Genomic DNA, 24,778 nt, shown 5'->3' with positions numbered 1-24,778 from the left:
GCTGCCATTTTTCTTGCCACAACAATGAAATTACTATAATGTTTTTCATAAGGGATTATTCATTTTTAATCTGAAAAATGGAGCCTAGGGACATTATACTTATAGAGTTGTTTCCTCTAAGATCAAGCCTGCAAAATGTCAGATATGTTTTTGCTTCCTTCCTATAGGAAGCCTCTACTGCACCAAGTCCATTTCAGGTGTCATGCCTGTGTGCCTCTCGTATATCATGGACTCTCCCGTCAAAGCACTCATCATATGCGGTTGCAGTCTATTGATTTGTCTCTGTCCTAGTCTGCAAGTTAGGTGAGAAGAGGGCCAATCTTTGTTTTGTGTTCTTAATGCTCAACACAGTGCTTAGGAATCAAAATGTAGTATTTTAATCAATTAATGATGTATATCACTTCTGTTCAATAAAGATGAACTTTTACAGATTCAAATGAAAACTTTTTACTTCTCATGTTTGTGATTATTATAATGATTCTGATATATTTGTCCAAACATACTTGTTTCTCACTATATTTGTCATTATTTTTTTCTTCTTCCAAATAAGTAATTTGCCTAATAAAATATTTCAGAGTAGAGTGAACTATAGTCTCACAAAAATTTTGGGCAAGGTTATCTGAGACATGAGTCAATGTTGTTATGGAATGAATAAAGAGAAAGTCAAAGACTGGACCCAAAAAAGTGTGTTTATAGAAACTCAATAAATATATGTTAACTAGAGGCCTGGTCCATGAAAATCGTGCGGGGGGGGGGGGGGGGGGGGGGGGAGGGTCCCTCAGCCCCGGCCTACGCCCTCTCGCAGTATGGGACCCCTTGCTCCTTACTGCTCGGCTCGCTGCTCCTTAGCGCTGTCATGGAGGTGGGAGAGGCTTCCGCCACCACTGCTGTGCTCGCCAGCCGTGAGCCTGGCTTCTAGCTGAGCAGCACTTCCCCCCGTAGGAGCTCACTGACCACCAGGGTACAGCTCCTGCCATGAGCGTCTGCCCCCTGGTGGTCAGTGCGCATCATAGTGACTGGTCGTTCTGGTCATTCCACCATAATGGTCGCTTAGGCTTTTATTATATAGATTATTGAACGTATGTCACATGGTCATATCAGTCCCCCACTGAAATAACCTAGTGCTTCTCACTGACTTCACTATGAAGGTAGAAGTCCAAAATTAGTCATAATAGGTTCTTCCTGGTCAGTGTCATTTTATGCTTCTGGGCTCTATATTTCTGTATCTTAATTGTCCTCATTGGAATTATTCATGGACTGCTCTGATTGTTGGTTTAAAATAAAATTACTTTAAAATTATATTTTTACTTTTAAAATGTGCTTGCATTGTTAATGTGTTTCTCCTTCTTTGCCATAACTATACTTATTTTTTTAATTTAGCTTTAATGTTGAAAGTATTACAGATGTCTCCCTTTTTTCTCCATTGACCCCTTGTCGCTCACACCTGCCCCCCACCCCCCACCCCAGGCCTTCACCACAGTATTGTCTGTTCTTGTGCTCAAAAAGTATTATGTTTCTCTTTTATTATGTGAAAATGAAGGCATGGGATTGTCCAGACTGGCTGTACTCACTGTATTACAGGGATACCTCTCTATATAGCTTCTTGCATTGTGAGGACTGAGTCACTGGCTCATCACATATTCTAATCATTTAAATATAGCCTTTTCTAGACCCATTTAAAAAGTAAATGTGGCCTAGTTTTAGCAAGCCTAAAGCTGGGGGAAAAATAAAATCTTCTTTAAAATAACCTATATTCAACCCCAAACATAAATATGTCTTTTCTATGATATTTAATTTTGTCTTTTGCATCTTGCCTCTATAAAAACTATAACTCAGAAATAAGTGAGTTAAAATTTTCTGTATTGAAGGTATTATAAAAATTACACACTGCTTTTTAATTTTTCTTCTTATATAGACTATTAATAACTTCAAATGAAAAATTTTATGGGAATGTTCTTTATTGTTTATAGCAGTTTATTTATTAATGAATAATGCTGATTTTGTTTATTATCAAGCTGTAATAGATATCAAAATGAGTAATCATGGACATTGTCAGTATAATGACAATATATGTAATGAATATATAATTAGACATATTCTAAGCACATCCCGCTACAAGGACTTAAATGTCAAGTTTAAATCCTCATTTCCCTTTCTCTCTGTGTGTTGGTGTTCCTAGGTGATGAAGAAGGCGTCCAGGAGACGGCGGAGTCAGATGGGGACACGCAGCCAGAGAAGCCAGGGCAGCCTGGAGTGGAGACGGGTGACTGGGATGGACCAGGTAGGACAGCAAATTTAAAATGCAGCCACCTATTGCTACTATCAGAAATTCACTGGGTTTTCTCAAATTATAATTAGGTCATAAACTCTTCATGACCTCAACTCTGATCTTTAAAAAGTTATTTGTTTATATACTGGTTACTTGGGAGGTTAAATAAACATCATTATCTAAAGAAAATTTTATCTTTTTGATAAATTATAAAAACCAAAGGTTACCTTTGCTTGAAGTCTTCATCTTGTTTTCATTCATACTCATAGAAGAATTAGTCAACTCTACTTGCTTTTTCTTTGAACTGAAATCCTTATGCTAAATCTGTATTCAAATTGGGCATATTTTTTTTTAATATATTTTATTGATTTTCTACAGAGAGGAAGGGAGAGGGACAGAGAGCCAGAAACATCAATGAGAGAGAAACACCGATCAGCTGCCTCCCGCACGCCCCCCCACTGGGGATGCGCCCGCAACCAAGGTACATGCCCTTGACCGGAATCGAACCCGGGACCCCTGAGTCCGCAGGCTGATGCTCTATCCACTGAGCCAAACCGGTTCTGGCTGGGCATATTTTTAAAGCTTCAAAACAGTAATAATAATACATAATAATACTTCAAAGAAAAATTTTCAGTGTAGTCATATTGTAAGTTATAGAAAGAGTCTCAATATGTACTTAGAAGTTTAGAAAATACCATCAGATGCCTCACTAAGAGTCAGGGTTTTGGCAACATTTTCATTTTCATGAATGAAAATTAAATTTAATTTTAAAGATCCTGACATCTTACCATTTCAAGAAAACAAAAACTGTTCAAAATACTCCAAAACACCAGTATAATTGTATATAAATATATAAAGTTCATAAAAGCTCTGTGGAAAAACAACACCTTTGTATTTGGTGCCGATGTAATTTACAATTGATGGTATATTTATAAATGGAGACGATTATGTCATAGGGCTTAAGAATATAAGTGAGTTTAGAAGTGATTTTAGCCATAATTTTCAAAGCAGTAACATTTTTCATTAAGAGAGATCCCTACATTTCAATCACATTTTCAGCCTTGTGTGACTTTGCAGTTTGCTCTCCGCTGTGTGTGAAGAGGAGAGGAACTCTGGTAGGAATTTTCTGAAACCAGCTGCTGTAAAATAAAATGCAAACAAAAATGAAGATATACTATATCTGATTATTAGGGTGTCATTTCTAATATTACTCATGAGACACACAAATGTTTGTATTCTATGTACCATAGCATAATGTTACACAAGATTTTGGATGAAAATCTATAATAAAAAAAGCATAATATGCTAATTAGATCAGGTAGCCAAATGACCTTCTGGATGACCTTCCAGACGTCTTACTGGATGACCTTCAGGACGAAGCCATGGCTGCAAGGGCTGAGGCAAGCTGCTGCGGCTGCGAGGGCCGAGCCCCTTGCACGAATTTTGTGCATCGAGCCTCTAGTGTATTATGTATATAAAGTACCATAAAACCACAGTTTAAGAGTTTAAAAGGAAATGTGGACTTCTGGCATTCTGACCTTATTGTATAATTCGGTCTTTTCAATTCAGGGAAGACTGCCTTTGATTAAAAATGTACAAAATATACTGAGGAGTAAGTTAAAGTATAACTTCATTCAGGATATGATTTTTCACTTTTAAGTGAAATTAATTTAATCTGTCTGATTTAATGAAAATTTTCTTTAGTTGACAGTGGAGAAATGTTCTTTTTTTGTGGCACATATGAATATGTAAAAACTTTAAAGAAAAATGTATGTCTTTAAGCAGATACGTGTATGAGAAAAATTGTAATATGTACAGTAAAATGGATGAAACATTTTCCCAAAAAAAAAGTTTAATTACTTTGAAACTTTTTGATGAGGATCAACAAAAGAATATCTGTTGGGTATTTATGTTTTTAAGGTAGAATATTTATGTCTCTCCTTTAATCAGGAGAAAGTATAGAGGACTTTTTTTTTACTTCTGCTATTACATAAATAGAGATGTTATCAATACTTTTACTCAGATTTTTGTTCTTCACAAAACATTACTTTCCAACTGTATTGAGATAAAATTACCCAGGTTTTAATGACCATTTCCAAACATGTTAGAAAATAGCTCTGGATTCTAAGCATTTAAGTTGCAGATTCTGGATTTGCCATTAATTTGCTGGGTGATTTTTAGCATTTTGCTTAATATCTCTGTGCCTGTATTCCCAGTTGTCAAATGCAGAAAATCATATTATGGATTTTGTAAGAAGTATACACATAAAATGCGCGTGGTCATTATTATGGCTTTGGAATTGTTGAGTCTTGAAGCAGAACCTTTTAAAATCCTTCTCAGCATTTTTGAAAGCCCAATAGTAGTATCTGTGGTTCCACAAAAATGCATCTACTTTTGAATTTAACCACAAATTATTAGTTAAGACATGAGGTAATGAGCCAGGTGTGACTTCAAGGTCTCCTAATGTTGAGGCCCTCCTACCCAATTCAGACAGTCACTCTAAGATAGACGGTTTTCTCTAAAAATAGACAGAATAAAAGGACAAGGAAATTATCTAAAGAATTTGAGGCATAGAGCTGACATCATTTAAGATAGATTAGGATTTATCTTATTTTTAAAGAGTTTGATTGAAGACGGCTCCACAACCTTTCTTGATGGCTCATTTCAATAATGAATCAACTCCTATCTGAAGTGTTCTATTTTTATCAAATGCCAGCTTTACAGTGAAAACTTTTTTTTTCTTTGTTTGTTATTCAACTAAAAGGCACATTTAGTAATTGCTTGGACCTTTGTTCACTCTTAGGATTGGGTGGGACCTAAACATCTTTTGCAAAAAGTACCTTACATTTGAAACCATTTCTGTGGTGTGAAATTCTTTAATGTTTAATTATATGAACCTAATTCATAGGTACTTGTTATCCAATCTTTCTCCTTTTCATCTGTATTTGCCTGTACTTCACTTATATCACTTCTGCCTACATTAAATACCTCTTCTTTTCTTTTATTACCCTCACAAGTTTCATGTTTTATCACCCTTGCAGTGTTTCAGTTTACCAATATTCGTATACACTTAATCAGTAAATGGTTATTGTGTACTAATAATTTTGAAAGGTGCTAGGGAGAAGTCCAAAGGTGTTGTATGATGCTGCCCACACACTTTTGAAGCTATTTCTCTCCTTAACCTCTTTTAATTACTCCTGTGTTGCATTGAAGTCATTGATGCACTAATCAAGTATGTCAAGCTAGAAAGTAGGGAATGGCCTAAACTACAGAAGAAAAGGTACAGATTAAAGAGTCAGACAGATCTGTGCTTGAGTTCACACATTGATACTTGGGGCCTTGTGAGCTCAGGCATATTGAACAGCCAGGCCTCAGTTTCCTTATCTGTAAAATGGAAAGAACAGTAACTACATTGAAACATTGTTATGAGGGTGAAATTTGAAAGGGATGATATATAGAAAGTATCTAGCACAGAGCTTGGAAGAGCATGGGATTCAGCAGATGTTAATGGGTTTCCCTTTCCTTAAAACAGTGACAGGTAGTTAGAATGTTGACCTTATTTGGAAATAGTGTTTACATCTCTGGCTTTATCTTTTAAAGAAATCTTTGGAATAATCCCTGGACAAAGTCTAGAGCCGTGGCAGGCAAACTGCGGCTCGTGAGCCACATGCGGCTCTTTGGCCCCTTGAGTGTGGCTCTTCCTAAGCCTTAGGAGTACCCTAATTAAGTTAATAACAATGTACCTACCTATATAGTTTAAGTTTAAAAAATTTGGCTCTCAAAAGAAATTTCAATCGTTGTACTGTTGATATTTGGCTCTGTTGACTAATGAGTTTGCCAACCACTGGTCTAGAGTATTAACTTATGTATTTAGATTTAGAAGGAGACTTGGGGAAGAGAATTCAGAAAAATTGTTATAAATTCATGATTTATCACTATGAAAGAATCACCATAAAAGACACATCTTACTTATATTAACTCTAAGAACATAACTCTAGGTTATGTTATTATAAACATTGTTACTTCGTCTTACACTTGGGAATACTGAATAATTTGATTTTTCTGGTTTAATATTGAGTAAATCTAGGTCTCACCATCAGACTTACAGCAGCTATAATTGAAATTTCTAGGAGCTCTAAAAAAGGAACATGTAACTCAAATTATGCAAATAAGTACATGTGTATTAATGCAAATATACACAGATATAAAATTTAGGGCAAGCAGTTATTTAGATTCTTTGACATGAACTTTTCAAGATAAGCATGTATTTTATTTAAGTAGATTTTGATATTTATATGTTAGATATTTGGGGACATTTTAATAAAAATGCAAAAGAAAATAACCTTTATTGACTGTTCAATGAATTAGTAGAATACAATTATAAATAACTTTTATATTATATATTACAGATTGATTCATGGAAGTCTGACTTTCCATGAGGTAAATTATTTTTGGATAGTGTAAGAGTGGAGAAAACCAAAAACATTTCTTCCATTTACATTGTGACCTTGTCACTTATTAATTGTGTGTCTTTGATAAGTTATTAATTCACCAAGGCCTCAGTTTCCTTAATTATAAAATGGGGCTAATAATAATAATATCTACATCGTTATTGACATTTTCCATGTAAACAGAAGAGCTCAAAGCTTTATACATGTTTAATAAATAGCTCTTAATATTACTTTTAGTATCATTTGGCAGTTGTGTTTTTGTAGCCCTTATAATGCCTTACAATGCCTGTTTAATGATAAGTCCTCATTAAACACTTGTACTGTGAATTAACTTTGCAAAATAATTTTGTTGTGTAGAAGTCACCATAGGGTGACATTAACTCTGTTCTATTCAGATAGAGTGAAATCATGATTCAGTTAAAGAAATTTTAATGTAAATACTTTGCAGGAATAGTTGTCTAGCATAAAATCATACATGTGTACTTGTTGCATCTGGACTAAAATTGGTCAAGAAATCATAAACAAGTCACCTCATTCAGTTGCTGTTTAACATTATGGGTGCACTCAAATGACCAGGCTAGTTCTGCTTTGTGCCTTAAATTAAACTAAGAAGGTGGGAGTGTTTTGCAGAAAGGGGAATGGTGGCTACAAGACCACTGTGAGGTAGAAGCACACACTAATGATACAGGTTTTTTTTTTTTTTTTCTCCTTACTAGTTCATCCAAAGAAGGGCTTGGAGATTACAGTTCTGATTTCGTTTCCTTTTTGATTGGGAAAATGTGGTAGATATAAGATCTGGGAAATGCCATTTGAAGTAAATTAACAGAAACCTATGAAACATAGTTAACCATAGATATAGTCTGACAGTAAGAAGAATATTTTGAGAAGCGGAGGAAATCGTAGAATGACTGTGTATTACTCTGACAGTGAATTGGTATTATCTCTGCTATCAGATAATGCAGTTATCATTAATTTTCACATTTGCATTTCAATCTTTGGAAGGAAATGACTCTTGCCGGATGAAGATAAGAGCTCTGTACTACTATAATGAACCATCATTTTATCCAATGCTTTGTGTCCATATGAAAATGAGGCTGGGGGGGCGGGGAGAGAGAGAAAGAACTAGGTTGGGGGGGAGGTGTCAGAAAAACATTATAACAAAAGTGGCAAAATTTGCTACAGACTTTTGAGCTCCTTATGAAACAAGAGGGGGGTCAAAATAAATCTTCTATAGTGTAGTTAAGTGGATACTGGATTAAGAGATGAAAGCTTTACCCTCTGTAGAACAGAATACCACATAAACGGAGTGAAAAAGTTCTCTATCTTATTCCCTTACTTCAGTTGGCATTCTCATGTAGAATTAGGGCACATATAAACCCAACAACAACAAAAAAGTAGGCTGAAGGCAAAGTACTTATGTATGGTTTGGAAAGATATGTCCTTGAGTTATAAAATACTGCATAAAATATACCATTTATTATTATTATTTCTGTTCATTTGTATAAGAAAGGGAAGTAAGGCTATTTAGATACTGAATTGTTATAGAATTTGCCTAATTTGCTTGTACTATAATAAGCTTAATTGAGAAATTCTAGCTAAAGGATAATGGTTTTGAGATTAATTTTCTTTGGACCTAACTTTGCAGTGACCTTTTCCTTCAAGTATCATGCTGGAAAATGGATACTGTGTCAAATTTTGTAAATATATCATGCTCCCAGAAAAATAGATAACAGACTATTTTTTCTTGTCCTATACCCTGCTCCCATGGCAAAATCAACTGGTTACAGTGAAAGCTCCCATAAGCCTGGCCTGCATGGCTCAGTGGTCGAGTGTCGACTTATTAAACAAGAGGTCATGGTTCAATTCCAGGTAAGGGCACATGTCCAGGTTGCAGGTTCAATCCTCCTGCAATTGGAGATGCAATAGGAGGCAGCCGATCAATGACTCTCATCATTGATGTTTCTATTTCTCTCTCCCTCTCCCTTCCTCTCTGAATTCAATAAAAAAAATTTTTTAAAAATGTATATAGATGTAATATATATGATAAAAGTAGAAAAGAGGATGAAGAAATGCAACTGTACTATTACAGAGTTCCTACATCTTTCTTGAATTCATACAAAGTCTGAAAAGATAGTGAAAAATTAAGATGCATAGTGCAGTCCCTAGTGCAACCAATATATTAGTGATTTTTAACTAGAACTTTTAAAGTGGAGCTTTGATACCATAACTGGACTGTGTTAGGTTGAAGTGTTCTTGATACATAAATAACATATTTGGATTTCCATGGATCTATTTATTAATAAAATTATTCATTACTGTTCACCTATTTCTAGCTAAGAATCTTTAATTCTGAAAAATTCTTAGAATAGCTTTAACTGGTAGATGGAACTATTGTAAATTATCTAGTAGATTTTTTTTTAGGAAGATCAAATGTGCAAGTTTGAAAGTTTTTACATTATGGCTATACTCAGATGGATATAGAATTTCTGTTTGGGATGATGAAAAGTTCTAGAAATGAATAGTAGTGATGGTTATACAACATTTTAAGTGTACTCAATGCCACTAATTGTAAACTTCACCTTGGTTAAAATGGCAAATTTTATGTTATATATATGTAATCACAATAAAAATTCACTATATTAAAAAAAGAATCTTTCAAACTTTAGAATTTAGAGATATGCTTCCAAAGAAGTTTATATTCTTGTATTAAACTATTCTGAGCCAACTATCCATTAACTTTGATAAATAATTTTTTAAATATATTTTGTTGATTTTTTTTACAGAGAGAAAGGGAGAGGGATAGAGAGTTAGAAACATCGATGAGAGAGAAACATCGATCAGCTGCCTCCTGCACATCCCCTACTGGGTATGTGCCCGCAACCAAGGTACATGCCCTTGACTGGAATCGAACCTGGGACCATTCAGTCCGCAGGCCGACACTCTATCCACTGAGCCAAACCGGTTAGGGCAATAAATTATTTTGAAGTTATATTTTATTTCCTGCCATTATCATATCTTCAGGTTTTGCATAATACGTTTTTGTCATTTGTTTTAAATTTTATCATTTCAAGTTTTATCTCCTAATAGCTGGTCTACCTAATAGTTTATAGGAGTTTTTTGAGGTTTATCACTTTTAATGCAATTGATATCCTAAATTTGATAATATGTTAGATAGTAAGTTATTATAAATTTGATATGGGTTAGAAATATTATTTTCTCTCTTTCCAATATTCAAACTGACAACAGCAAATCTTTTCTTATTGTTATATTTGTTGTTGTTTTAACCTCAGGACTGCATTTGGACCTTGGGGATTATTCTGTCTCTGTCGTCATAATAAATTCCTACACTTGTTTCTAAGTTTGATACTTGGAGCTTGTAACTTACTTATAAATATAATTTGCATATGCTTGCCAGATCGTATACTTATCTCCTGCACCTTTGCAGACCCACATTGAATTAATAAATTTAATTAGTTTAAGCATTTATTGAAGAATAACTGTGTGCTAGACTCTAAGAATAAAAAGATGATTTGTAGTCAGACTACTTTCAAAAAGTTCATAGTACAAAGTTGAAGACAGACAAATGATGAGATAGAACACATTTTTATGGATTTCGTTGTACAGGCCTGTGCAGTGTGCAGGGGTAGCAAAGAGAGAGGAAGGTCATCTATTGCCAAGTGCGAGTGGTGGTGGGGAGGCAGCTAAGAGGTCAGCTTGCACAGAGGGAGAAGGGAAGGGTTGCTGGTGGTTAGACATAATGCTGAAGGAAGTTCTTGCAGAATTTGGGGGGAATAAAGAAAAAGGTCTCAAGAAGGAGAGGCTGACCTTCTCGCTAACAGGAATTTTACCAAAGCTGATGAATGGAGGCTTGCAAGTCATGGAAGATCATAAAGGAAGGCCAGAGAAAGAGACACCCAGGGAAGGCCTCCGTACGTTGTGAGCATGGGAACAGGTGACAGGTGGAAAAGAGAAGAGGAGAAAGACATTCCAACATTGTAGGCAGAGGGCGGATAGCCCACCTGGTGTTACTCTAGAGCAGGGGTGGGCAAACTTTTTGACTCGAGGGCCACAATGGGTTCTTAAACTGGACCGGAGGGCCGGAACAAAAGCATGGATGGAGTGTTTGTGTGAACTAATATAAATTCAAAGTAAACATCATTACATAAAAGGGTACGGTCTTTTTTTTTTTTTAGTTTTATTCATTTCAAACGGGCCGGATCCGGCCCGCGGGCCATAGTTTGCCCACGGCTGCTCTAGAGGCTAAATTATAGTTAGGGGTGAGAGAGGGACTGGCATGCTTCACCCAGGCAACAGCCTATTGTGGTAGTTCTGATCAAAACACAATAGAGATTTGGGTAAAATGAATGTGGTCAGCACCATGAGTAAGTGTTTGTGTTCACTCTGAAAATGGTTTGAAAGTGGTGAAGGACTAAGGAGGGCTTTCCCCACCCAGTCCTGGCACAGGAAGGGGAGTCAACTGGGAGTGGCTCTGGGAGCAGGCTGTACAGCTTCTTCCTCTCAGAGTCTCTGCTCTGAATCTCTCTCTCTCTCTCTCTCTCTCTCTCTCTCTCTCACACACACACACACACACACACACACACACACACACACTTTTTTTTGAGCAATGTAAGGGCAAGTGTTTTCTTATGGTCACATAAACAAAATGAACCTTTAATTTTACTCTGCAAGGAAAATATGCTTTATTCATTGTTTAAAAGATCTTTGAACTATTTTAAGTCATTAAGTTTAATGATTATCATTACATTTCGTACCAAATTTGAATATAAATATGACATTTTATAAAGCACTCAACCATATAGAATACTTTTTTTTCACATTGATGTGTATGATAGGAAAATATTCTTCGATTTTAAAGAACTAGATATTTTTGAAAAGCCCACATTATTCATTCATTAAAAATCGTAATTACAATTGTGTGGCAAAATTAATTTTTTATAAAATAGGTTTTTCTCTCTGGAAAATGGAAATGAATTATTTCAAGAACTCATATGACTTAAGGCTAACATTTCATGCCAATAATTTATGATTAATATATAGTAGAATATTTTAGCACATTTTAAACTAAAGAAGAGGTTATTAGTTAGCTTTCTGGATTTAACTCATTTTTTACTTTTAAAGGTAAGCATAATAAAATGTAAATATAGTTATGAGATATTTTAATAGGGTAAATAGTAAATCAAGTGAAGATGACATATAACAGCTTATAAAAATACATTAAATATTTCAAACATGGTTTAAAAGTACATGAAATTAATACTTCTGATTGCCTTTGGGCACTTGATATTATTAAGTTTTTATAATTTATGACATTTTATCCATTCACTTCATTGACACTCTTTTTTAGAAATCATAAAATGTGCTCACAAAAGTACTGATAAAGGTAAAAATCATTAAATGAGATGACCTAAAACATTTATTTTTTAAAGTGTTATTTTCTTCAAATGATCAGAAGAAAAGCTATTTAGAATTAATGTTGAGGTCACAAAACTCTGCTCTGGGAACTTTTTAGTTTTCCCCTTTCCATTTACGTCTCTAGTAACTATATTTACTCAGAGTTCGCTCTGTGCCAGTTACTGCTGTAGGCTTAGGGAAGTAGGAGCAAGCACATTCTCATTGTTTTCCCTCATAACGACTCTAGGAATATTGTTTCCCCTTTGACCAATGGGGAGCTGAGGCACAGGAACATTAGGTAAGATCACAACACAAATCCTCATGGAATTAAAATTAAGCACCTTGACCCCAGAGAATGCTCATTACTACTTCTTTCTGTCTGTTTTTTTTTATACAATGTGCCCTTTTTCAAATGATGGCACCTGTTATTTGCTAACATATTTTAATATCACTTCACCTAACTTGGAGTTGTCTTTTTCCTTCCCTAAAATGCAAGCAAGGAAAAAAATAAGGTTTTTTTCCCCTTTAAAACTGTTCATCAAACTTAATTTATGCTTCAATAAAATGTTTGTAAAATCTAAGGTTTCCCTTTCTAGGTCCCAACATTTTTGGTGACTGTGTTTATTTTATCATTTATCTGGTTTCTTCCTGGAAAGCACACATAATAATCATAACATATATAATTTATTGAGCATCCTGACCACAGCCACTGTGCTTTATTTTATAGTTGAGGATATTGAGGCTTAAAAAACTTACTAATATAGCTGATCAATGACCCCGCTAGGACTCCCATTGAGGGTGGCAACACCCTTGCGGATGCTTTCTCTTTCCGAGGTACTGCATGAAGTGGTCCATTAGTTACCTCTTTAATTTTCACAAGCCCAGTAGGCTATCCCTCGTTTACAGGTGACGATGGTCAGTCTTAGAGTAGTGAGGTAGTTGACTTAATCTCACATTGCTAGTAAGTGAAGCTTGTAGGGGCAGAAGGGGAGACACCATCCGAGATGAAAAATGCTTTCGAATTCTCCTCTGCTTAACAGCTCAGTAAACGTGGACAAATTACTTACTCTCTCTTCCCTTCAACGTTCTCATCTGTATTGTGGGAGTGCTGTATACCTGCTTCACAGGGTTTCTTGAGCATCACATGTAACATGGGAGTGCTGCATACCTGCTTCATAGGGTTTCTTGAGCATCACATGTAACATGGAAATGCGATATACCTGCTTCATAGGGTTTTGTGAGCATTACAAGGAACATGGGAATGGAGTATACCTGTTTCATAGGGTTTTGTGAGTATCACATGGAACATGGGAATGGAGTATACCTGTTTCACAGGGTTTCTTGAGCATCACATGTAACATGGGAGTGCTGTATACCCACTTCATAGGGTTTTGTGAGCATCACATGTAACATGGGAGTGCTGTATACCCGCTTCATAGGGTTTTGTGAGCATCACATGAGTGAATCGCTGAGAAGAGTGACTCGCACAAAGGGATATACAAGTGAAGTAAACATGACATCACCATCACCTTGCTTTCAACCTTGTTTCTTTGCCATTAGAATTCTTTTAAGTTTTCAACGGCCAGAGAAACAGTGAATCAGTTTGTATCTGATTTGTTCAGGAAATCAGAGTCTTTTATAGGATTCAATATCCTTGATTAGAATTAAACTTTCAGTTGAATGTGAAGTGCTAAACTATTTTAGGTTTTCAAAAATAATTTACTCGTTGATTATGCTCAGTGTTGTTCCACAAAAGATTTAGGGTGACATAAGAAACGTGAATAATAAAATCATAGAATAAATTATTAAAGTAGATACAATAAAAACATGGACAGAAAAATAACAGAGACATGGATAGTATAATTGCAGAGTTGTCTAAACCATAGGGCCCAGGATAGATACTCAAAAAGGGCTTAAGCCCAGCTGGCGTGGCTCAATGCTTGAGCGTCGACCTATGAACTAGGAGGTCAGGGTTCAATTTCTGGTCAGGGCACATTCCTAGGTTGCGGTATGATCCCCAGTGTGGAGCAGGCAGGCAATCAATGAGTCTCTCTCATCATTGATGTTTCTGTCTCTCTCTCCCTCTCCCTTCCTCTCTGAATTCAATAAAATATTGACTATTAAATATTTAATATTAAAATATTAAAAAATATTTTAGGCTTAAAATCCTAGCTTGTCTCCTGGACTCTCTATTCTGGACTGCCCTCTGGTTTTTAGAGGGCCTCAAAGTTGTTCAAAGTTGCCTTCCTATCTCTCTTTCCCCCTTTTCTTGGGACCTACCTTCAGAGACCTCTTCAGACATTCTTACCAAATTGTCCTCAAGAGATTCCTATTCTCAGTCACTTTCATATCTTTCTATTTTACTAGGGGCCTGTTACATGAAATTCGTGTACTGGGGGGAGGGGGTGTCTCTCAGCCTGGCTTTCGTCCTCTCACAGTCCAGGACCCCTTGCTCCTTACCGCCTGCCTGCAGCAGAGAGGCTCCTGCCACCACTGCTGTGCTCGCCAGCTGTGAGCCCGGCTTCTGGCTGAGCTGTGCTCCCCCTGTGGGCGTGCACTGACCACCAGAGGGCAGCTTCTGCATTGAGCATCTGCCCCCTGGTGGCCAGTGGGTGTCATAGTGACTGGTCTTTCCACTGGTCAGTCAAATTGCATATTAGGGTTTTATTATATAGGATGGCCCATCCAGAACTGCTCGGTTCACTTTCTGAAGAAGAAATAGGAAACTGCAAAATGTTACAAACCCTTCCTCCCGTGTTTTCAAAAAGCCACAGCATTGGCTACTTTCTGTTGCGCATGCTTTTACAAAAATCCATTTAAAAATCAAATATATGCTTATCGTTCTTTTAATAAAACCTACCCTGAGTACATGAATTCCATAGAATTGGGAAAAATAAAGTTTGCAGTGAATGGTGAACGATCCCAGTGTTCAATAGGGGGCTCTTAAAAACAGACCAAATGCACAAGGCATTTTTTTGTAGTTTTCAATTTGTGAGAAAATGAATTCATAAGAGCGAGAGAAAATCGTCAGCCGGAATGTTGGAGAATGCAGGCTCCTGATGAGACCAGCGGAGGAGACAAACTAAGTGTCCGGATGCAGATTAGGCCTCAGAAGATGAGGACGTAAAAGGGATTTAATGGTGGGGTGGATTATAGAAATCCGTGTAACAATGTTAAATAATTATAGTTCCAGCCGAGATCAAAGCGGTGCTGATTGAACGCCCTCAAGCTGTTAACACGAAGTATCTGGAAGGGAAAAAAGAAAACTTTGCCCTGGGGATTGGTCAGCCTGGGCAGGCACTGTCTGTGATCTATTCTATAGGAGTTCCAGCTATTGAAGGCACTGTTGTGGGGGAGCGGTGGAGGAGGGACCCTGTAAGGGAATTTCTTCCCCAGGAGCTGCCCAGTAAAGTGACTTTTGGAGCTGTTTGTAATTTGGTTGAAATTGCTAAAAATATATAGGAACTCTTTCTTCTAGAAGGTGGAGAAAAGACATTTATTCAGTAGCCATATCGCAGATGTCAATGGGAAATTCTGAAATTGATTTACTTACTGTTCTTGAATTTTCTCTTTAAGGAAAACTTCATGTTCACTGCATATGCCAGAGTGATAATGACATTAGGTAAAGTTAACTAAAAAACACACACACACAAACAAAAACTTCTTTGTGGAAGACACATTTATCTGCAAGAGTGAAAGATATCTTGACTATTAGGGGAAAAAGAAATGAGATTACATCCATGCAATGTGGATTTGTTTGATTTTGTAATGTCCCCCAAAACATTATAAAATGTAGAATTATAAAACAATCGAAGTTAGTTATAAAATGAGAGAACCAATTACATTAGCCCTTTTGGACCAATTCAGTGTACAATTATATTTCTCCATCTCCATCTCTTTCTATATGTTACATAATAAAGGAAAGAGGGAAGCATAGTTCTTACAACTTACAGATGCATCTTTTGTTTAATTTTCAAAAAATGAAATTACTTTTAAATCACAGAAAGTGCAAAGCCAACACACATTAAAACTGTATTTACAGAAATTATACTTCTGTATTTTGTTATCCATTTAAGATAAATGGTTGGCACATATAGTTGAGCTGTGTAGTTGACACAAACATATGAATTATGCAGTTCAAAAGCCAAGTATTTGCAAATGCTTTTTATGACACTGTATATTGTGGCTGGGATTTTACTTGGGGAGAATTAAAACATATTTCAGTAAGGCACATGGCATTTCTAGTGCAGTGATAGTTTGAAGATTTAGGCTGTTTGGGATTGAGCTAGCCTCTTCATTTTAAATTTTGAAAAGTTTTTTCTTAGAAGATGAATAATGATACAAATATTTGATAGTATAAATGTACACATTGCTTAAGAAGTTAGTAATGACCTCTTAAGGGCAAATTGCTTTTGGATATTAAAAAAATCTGATTTTTTTATTAGAATAATATAATTTTTTTTTCTAATTCAAGCATATTTACCTAAACCAGGGATAGGAAACTTTTTTTCTGCCTAAGGGCCATTTCGGTATTTATAACATCATACAAAATCATCAACTTAAAATTAGCCTACTATTTTTGATAAAACATTTAATTAATTCACCCCTAATGTCTTGGCAGGGCCAGACCAAATGATTTTATAGGCCTTATATGGCTCCAGCCCCTGACATAAACATTCAGGTAAAGGTATCTTAAGAATGAGGACTTTTTGCTGTATGTCTCCTATTGTAGGAGATATTCAGTATTATGAACAGTGCCTCATTAAATGTGTGTGATGAATGGTTTAACTTTATGGCTTTTCTTAGGTAGAGGTTTTATGACATTACATTTAACTTTTTAATATGAATATATTTTTTGTCAAGCTAATTCATATTTTTATAGGGATATGGATGTGTTAGCTATGATACCTTATCTGTGGAAAACATCATTGCTCATATGTATAAAGTTATTTTAAAATCATATCCATGTGGTATTGGAGAAGATGATAAATTATGGGATTAAACTTTTTAATGAATGTTGAATATACTTAAAAAGGTTTAAAACAATAATAAAAATGTAAATTAAGACAATTTCTACAAGCTAGCATCCAATTATTAGTCGGTTTTATAGTTTCCCACACATTTTTATGTTTAGGATGTCAGTAATATTCTAAAGCTGGTCTTATATATTTAACAGCTGAATAATTTGGTCATTTTATTTACATTTCTTTTCATTGTGCCTTTATATTTACATGTACACAAAACATTTTTTCTCATTATTATTTTCATAGGTTCTTCTATATCACAGAAGGTTTATAAAACATAGAAGAGGTTCATTAACTATCCAAGTAACCCCTACTGAAATGTTTTTACTTTAAATGGAAACTTTAATTTTTTTTTGTTGCTGTTTAAAGTAATACTACTTACTACACATAAAATTACCTACTTGAGGGTAAATGTCAAATGAAATCATTTAAAAATTTTGCCTTACTTTCTTATTTTGAGGAAGTTTTTTTGTTCTAAGAATATAGGAGATACCATGGCCATTGATGACTTGGACATCAAACAAATATTCTGAAATTATCATAAGAGGGAAAAAGAAAAGCCTAGAATGCTTATTTATACCAGAATGCTTAGAATGCTTATTTGGGTTCAAATCCTAGCTCGATGTTTTATTAATTACTAGAGGCCCGGTGCACGAATTCGTGCATAAGCGGGGTCCCTCGGCCTGGCTGGCGATCAGGGACGATCGGGGCCAGTAAGCCGGGGGGAGGGACCGCAGGAGGTTGGCTGTGGGAGCACACTGACCACCAGGGGGCAGCTCCTGTGTTGAGTGTCTGCCCCCTGGTGGTCAGTGCGTGTCATAGCGAGTGGTCATAATGGTCGCTTAGGCTTTTATATATATAGATTAGTTGAAAGACCTTGGAAATGTTCCTACTGGCTCTACATTTTAGTTTGCTCAGGAGAATGATGCCTAGGTCATAGATGTGCCATGAGAATTAAGGTCAAGGGAATCGTTGCATTTGTTCCCAGCCACGGGTGGATGGAGGACTGCAGTAGGAACTGTCCAACACCTTTCACCCTTCAAGCCAGATGATGCCCAAGTTTGGGTGGAGAATTCTGACCTTGAGCCTGACAATTCCTAAGTATAGTCTCATCCTAATATAACATGTTTTATCCAAGTGAAAAATAAGAATCTGAGAGTGAGTGATTTTTGCTCAGATTGTTTATGTTTCTGATCCTCAGTATTCTCACTAGCAAATGAGGGTACTAATACCTTTACCTTAAAGTGTGTCTTAATACAAAGGAAGCACAATTTACATATGCCTAGCACACAGAAATACGCAATCATTGGGAGTTATTGTTGTTCCATTATCCCAAAGACTGCTGGTAGTAACTGGCTTTGAAAGAATGTCAAGCCCAGTGAGCTACTAAATATTTATTGAATTTCTATATATAACAGGAATTCTGCTGAGCAGTGAGAATATTGTGGTCAATGAGACAGAAGCATTCCCTGGCCTCATGGTGCTCGCACCATGCTGAGAACATTTAAAATCCATTTAGTTACCATTAAATATATCAAAACACTTTTAAAGAGTTTATTTTAATGGCTATAGAAGTAATACGCCTATTCTTGAAAGGACTGTATCTTTTCATGGAAGGAAAAAGATAATTTGGCACTCTTCACAACCCCACTGTTTTAAACTTTCTCACTTTATTTCTACTACCCTCAATATGTCTTAAGGGAGAATCTCTCATTTCCCCCCTCAACAAGTCTGTCTCCACCACCACTCAGATGCCTTATCTCATTGCTCTTTGCTGGGCTCTCTTTTCACTCCTCACTGCTCCATCTCGACCATAGTTTTATCTCCTTTGTTCAACAAACCATACTTACTTCTCCAGGTCCTGGCCTCCTACTTGCACTACTCTCTTTACCATTCAGTCAAGCACTTTTTTCTCCAGTGTCACTTGCTAATCTCCTGTTCCCCTTAGGACTCTTGCCAGCATGACTAATCATTCACCTGCCACTTACCGGCTTTCCTTCTGGGGTACCTCCATGACGTCTGCGTACTTCATCATGCCTGTAATTCCCCCAGTTACAACCACATTTTATTCTTCTCCATTACCCAGAACTGTTGCCACATATGCAGAAATTTCCCCCTCTGTGTGTAACCATCTATGCTTGTCCTAGCAACCTCATTGTAGAGCTCTGCATAGCTCCTGGCTCACTTCCAGGATGATTACTCAGTCTCAACTCCATGACCTACGGTTTCAACATTGTACTTGTTAGCACCACATGGCTTGACCTCTGGGACTCTGACTCATTGCCTCACTATTTGGGAAATATGCAGTCTCTAGCCCTGCTACTTCTAGCACCAGGAAAAAATAGCTTACGTGGGTTAAGTGAGCATTTATTATGTATGAGGCACTGCGCCAGACACTTAATGTAAAGCAACATCTCAGGCAATCCTCTCAATGTCTAAGGACCTAAGAAAATAATATACCTGTATTGGCATCATTACAAGTTTAAGTGATTACTGGTTTTATCCAAGTGAAAAATAAGAATCTGAGAATGAGTGATTTTTGCTCAGATTCCAGAAAGCCTTGTATGTAAACCTCCACAGCCGTTATCATAAAACCCCCCAATCTTAGGACCGTTAATCCTCTTTCTCTCTACTTTTCTCTCGGCTACTTTGCTTAATCAGAGAAGTTATTTTTTTTTAATGTGAGGGATTCCTTTGTGAAGACCTTTCAAATTTCAAAACTCTCATCTGTCCCATTGGGGGGGAGGCCTCATCAGAGCACATAAATCTAAAAACACTGTAGCTTGGAGGTATCACAACTTTTTATCATGGAGCCATGTCACCAGATGCTTTTCTTATTATCTTTGCCCCGTGATATAATGAGTTTTGCCAACTTCAAGGTGACTCTGCTTTCAAGTTGCTTTTAATTTTCTCAGTATGATGTCTCATATTTCAGCGTGCTCACTGTTAAATTAATTGCAGCTTGTGATGAAAAGAAAATGACCTCACTATTATGTGAGAATTTCTTGTAATGAACTTCTCCTCTTGTTTCACATCTCCTTCCCCTTTCTCATCCTTCCCCTCCCTCTATCTCTCAGTTCCCTGCTCCTTTTTGTGTCCGAGTATCTCATTTTTCTCCTCTTCGATTTCTACATGGCTTATTTCTTTTCTATCTGCCCATATCTCCCCAACTCATGTATTCATTGCTGCTTGCCTGCCTGCAGTCAACAAGTTTCTGTTGAGCACTTACAAGCTGGAGGGTTCTGAAGTCACACTGGCTAACCTCACAGATTGGCCTCCACACTTCCAAGCTCTGAGAACGTGACAAGCCCCTGAATCTCTGTGTGCCTCAGTTTCCTCATCTGTAAAACAGGGATAACGGTATTTATATCAATGATCAATGAGAACAGCCAAAGTTTACTGTACATTTACTTCATTTTATTAAGTGTTTAACACTTTACCTGTAGTGACTTATTTATTGTCATAAAACACTGTGATGAGGATACTGTTATCAATCTCATACTTACCTATGTGGTTCTATATTTTCATAATTTCCTCAGCATAACAAAGCCATCTAGCTCATCTGTGGATTTAAACCAGCTCATTCATGTAAGGTGCTTAGCAAAGTGCCTGGTACAGGATAAATGCTCAAAGACATTTAGCTATTCTAATTATTAGGGTCATTATAAATATTCCCATTTTACTACCCAGTAAGTTACTTAGTGCATATTAACTATTGTTATTATAATGGTGAGTAAGGCACCATGCTAGGTGCCTGAGTGTAAATGATAAGTCAGATATAATGGCTATACTCAAGAAGCTTACAATATATTGAAAAACTTGTTTTCTCTTTCTCTTTCCTCTTCTCCTCCTCCTCCTCCTCCTGCTCCTTCTTCTTCTTCTTCTTCTTCTTCTTCTTCTTCTTCTTCCTCCTCCTCCTCCTCTTTCTCCTCCTTAGTCTTCTTTTATTATTTCTTTCTTCTTTGAGAGAAGTGCAGTAGCAAAGGACTTAAGAACACAGACTTGGGAACCAAATGCCTAGTCTACTTCACATCTTGGCTCCTGCTCTTCTAGTTGGGTGATTATTAACAGACTAGAGGCCTGGTGCACGGATTCATGCACCATTGGGGTCCCTTGGTGTGGCCTGCAGGAATCAGCCGAAACCAGCAGTCCAATGTCACCTGCTGCTCCTGCCTGCAGCTCCCACTCATCCTGGCTCCGCTGCACCTGCCACTGCAGCCTCTCTTGGTAGTGCTGCAGAGGAGGGAGAGACTCAATCCGCCACAGCTGTACTCGCCAGCGGTCCTCTTGCTGTAGGAGCACACTGACCACCAGGGGGCAGCTCCTGCATTGAGCGTCTGGCCCCTGGTGGTCAGTGCACATCATAGCGACTGGTCAACCATTCGTTCAGTCGTTTGATCGTTCGGTTGCTTAGGCTTTTATATATAGGTAAATTCACTTTGCTATACCTCAGTATTTTCATCAATGAAATGGACCCAAGATATGTCTATCTTATACAGTTATTGGAAATATTAAGTGACTTAATACATGTAAAACACAGAGAATAGTACCGAGATGTGGTAAAAATAGCAGTGGTAGCTAGTTTTCCTCTACTTTTACTTATTGGCTGCAAGTGTATATGTAGAGTGTCAAAGTATTATTCTTTTTTTTTTTTTTTTAATATATTTTATTGATTTTTTACAGAGAGGAAGGGACAGAGATAGAGAGTTAGAAACATCGATGAGAGAGAAACATCGATCAGCTGCCTCCTGCACATCTCCCACTGGGGATGTGCCCGCAACCCAGGTACATGCCCTTGACCGGAATCGAACCTGGGACCTTTCAGTCCGCAGGCCGACGCTCTATCCACTGAGCCAAACCGGTTTCGGCCAAAGTATTATTCTTTATTGATTACTATTTATTAATTACATTTTGTGTTTATGTTCCATGTTCTTAATTTTAACATATTTCATGATTATTACTTTACATTGTTTTCTATTTAAAATTACTAGATTAAAATGATTTTAAGTTCCCTATTACTATTACTATTTCCTCTAAAATAATGGCTCACATTTAAAACTGGAGAGCATTATGCTAAGCAAAATAAGCCAGTCAGAGAAAGATAAATATCACATGATCTCACTCATATGTAAAATACAATGAACAACATAAACTGATGAACTAAAATAGATACAGAGACATAGAAGCATCGAACAGACCATCCAACCTCAGGGGGAAGGTGGGAGGAGGGGGGTGCAGGGAAGGGGATCAGAGATCAACCAAAGGACTGATTTGCATGCATATAAGCATAACCCATGGACACAGTAAGCAGGGAGAAGTCTATGGGGGAAAAAAGATCCATATGTAATACTTTAAATAATAAATAATTTTAAAAAAGAGTTTATTACTTCTGCTCTATGAGATGTTACTTTTGTTCGTTTGACCACAATATTACATAATTGAAATCTTTCTCCTGCACATCTCATTAGAAACAGTTTCTGCTCATCCCTTCAACTTTTCTAGATCTACCGGCTTCATTCTGCTCCCCACTCTTCACCATGTTTGGTTGGTGACATCTCTGAACATATTTGCATTGGCCAACTATGAACATGCTCAGTAGCAGCTTCAGGACAGAATTGGGCAGGGTGATGACTTTTCTGTGTATGGGGTAGCTAAAGTAGGCCTACAGTTGTTTGTGTGGAAAAAGACACGCAGGTTATGATTATCACAACATTTTTATTAACTCTGTGTTTCATGTACTCACAACTGTAACCCTACCTTTGCCCACCCCTGTATGTGATTAGTATACATTTATTGAGTGCTTACTGGGCCTGGGGTTACAGCGATGAGCAAGATATGCTGTTTGTCATTGAAGTTGCTCACTGTCTGCTTGAAAGAGAGGCCAACATATATTCCATTTGGATGTATCACGGTTAACATTATTTCAGGGGTATAATCCACATCCCAAGGGAACACCAAGAAGTCCTTCGGTCTCTTCCAGTCTAAAGCAATGTCCCATTTGGGGAGAATCTTTTTGGGCCTGGAGAGGCGAGCTTGCTCAGTGACTGCATGGCAGGAGTAGCAGGATGTCATATCCGATCATTGTCATGTAGGTGCTGGCTGGCTGGCCAACCACGAATACTTTCCCCCAAAGAAGTGGGAGGGCGGTGAGAGGTGAGGGCAGGACTGTATGGAACCCGACCCCTTCCACGTTCCCCAGAGTGGAAACTGCTGTGGAGGGCTTCTTCTTAACTTCTGTGCGGAGAGCAGTGGCTCTCCACTTCTTGCCCGGCATTTCAGTCCTGAGGAGAATAGAAGCTCTACTTAATTCTAACTCCGTCAGAATCACGTACGACTCAATTCTCACGCACCCGCGTAGTCTCTCTGTCATAAAATTAATTTAGATTAAACTGCCAGGATTTGACCTTGCAACAGAATCATTTGGATTATTACCCAAGACCCCAGTTTTCTACACCAGTGTCTCACAAAACGTGGTCAGTGGACGACTTGAGCACCGCACCAGATAAAGCGAGTTATAAAAATCCATAAGATGTTTATGCACAGTGATCTTTGAGAATGTGTATAGGCTCCTGCAAAATAAATGGGAGACCAGTGAGCGCTAATGGCCTTACATTTAGTTTGTCAAAACGTATGAGAAAAAATGTAGATCTTAGTCAATACCCCGATATGCCTTCAAAGAATCAGGGCAATATTTACTATATTGTTTTAAACATAAGCAGATTTATCCCTCTCTCATTATTTGCTTGGAACCGCCATGTTGAAACACAGAAGCTACTAGGGAATCTGAAATAACCAAGTTATCAATTCATTGCATCGTTCAAGTAAATATCCCTGATAATTGACTTAGTAAATATTTTATTTCAATCAGTATCACACAGTGCATGCCATTGAATCATTAGTGGTTAGAATTACCTAATTTCTGTAACTGGAGAACAATTTAAATATAAAGCACGAATTGAAATCTAACTTCTAAACACTTTTTTTCTTGTATTTTGTGTTTCATTTTGCTTTGATTTCACATTTCACTCACCTGGAGTAAGCTCTTCCTTTCCTACCCTACACTGACCCATCTTACAAGAGCAATTCAGGGTCTTCTATAGTATTCCTCTCTCCTGGGGGTCCCTGTGGCCACAGCAGTTCATACAATTTATTCAGAAATGAATCAAATGCCATTTTTTGGCATTTTATCTCTTATTCTTATAAACTGATGTTTGCAATCTTGTTTTAAACATTTCATATGTTCATTTTTTATCTCCCTAATTAGCTGACCACTTTGTTATATCTTCAAGGGAGGCCATCACAGTGTCTTACACTCAAGAGATACTCAGCAAATAATTAGTGATTTGTGATATATTCAATTTTTGTGGGTTAAGAAAAGAATCAACTATGCCACAGTTTTCTTTAAGACAGCTAAAGACAAGCTTGAAGTCCACTGAGTTAGTATTGCAATTGTAACAATATTTTATATCTAGAAGGAAAACCTTATAAAGTAATAGAATTAAAGGAATCCATTTCTCCCTCCCTTCCAAAGCTTTTAAAAAATAGGCACTCAGACTTAGAAAATTACTTTGTATGAATGCATCTATTATCTATGTATGCATATGCAAATGTATTTGTATATA

The 24,778-nt window shown here is 37.0% G+C and overlaps 1 protein-coding gene across 1 annotated transcript in view; it reads left to right on the top strand.

The window, feature by feature from the left end:
* Nucleotides 1–2,183: 2,183 nt before the first annotated feature.
* Nucleotides 2,184–24,778, top strand: part of ZFPM2 (zinc finger protein, FOG family member 2) — a 312,267-nt gene continuing 289,672 nt past the window's right edge. The window contains exon 1 of the mRNA XM_014536528.1: nt 2,184–2,281. The gene's annotated coding sequence lies outside the window, so the exon portion shown is untranslated. The remainder of the gene's footprint in view (nt 2,282–24,778) is intronic.

The sequence above is a fragment of the Myotis brandtii genome, unplaced genomic scaffold, assembly GCF_000412655.1.
Source record: "Myotis brandtii unplaced genomic scaffold, ASM41265v1 scaffold1643, whole genome shotgun sequence".
NCBI lineage: Eukaryota > Metazoa > Chordata > Mammalia > Chiroptera > Vespertilionidae > Myotis > Myotis brandtii.
The sequence above is the reverse complement of the archived record's forward strand: the minus strand, read 5'-3'. Positions and strand labels throughout refer to the sequence as shown.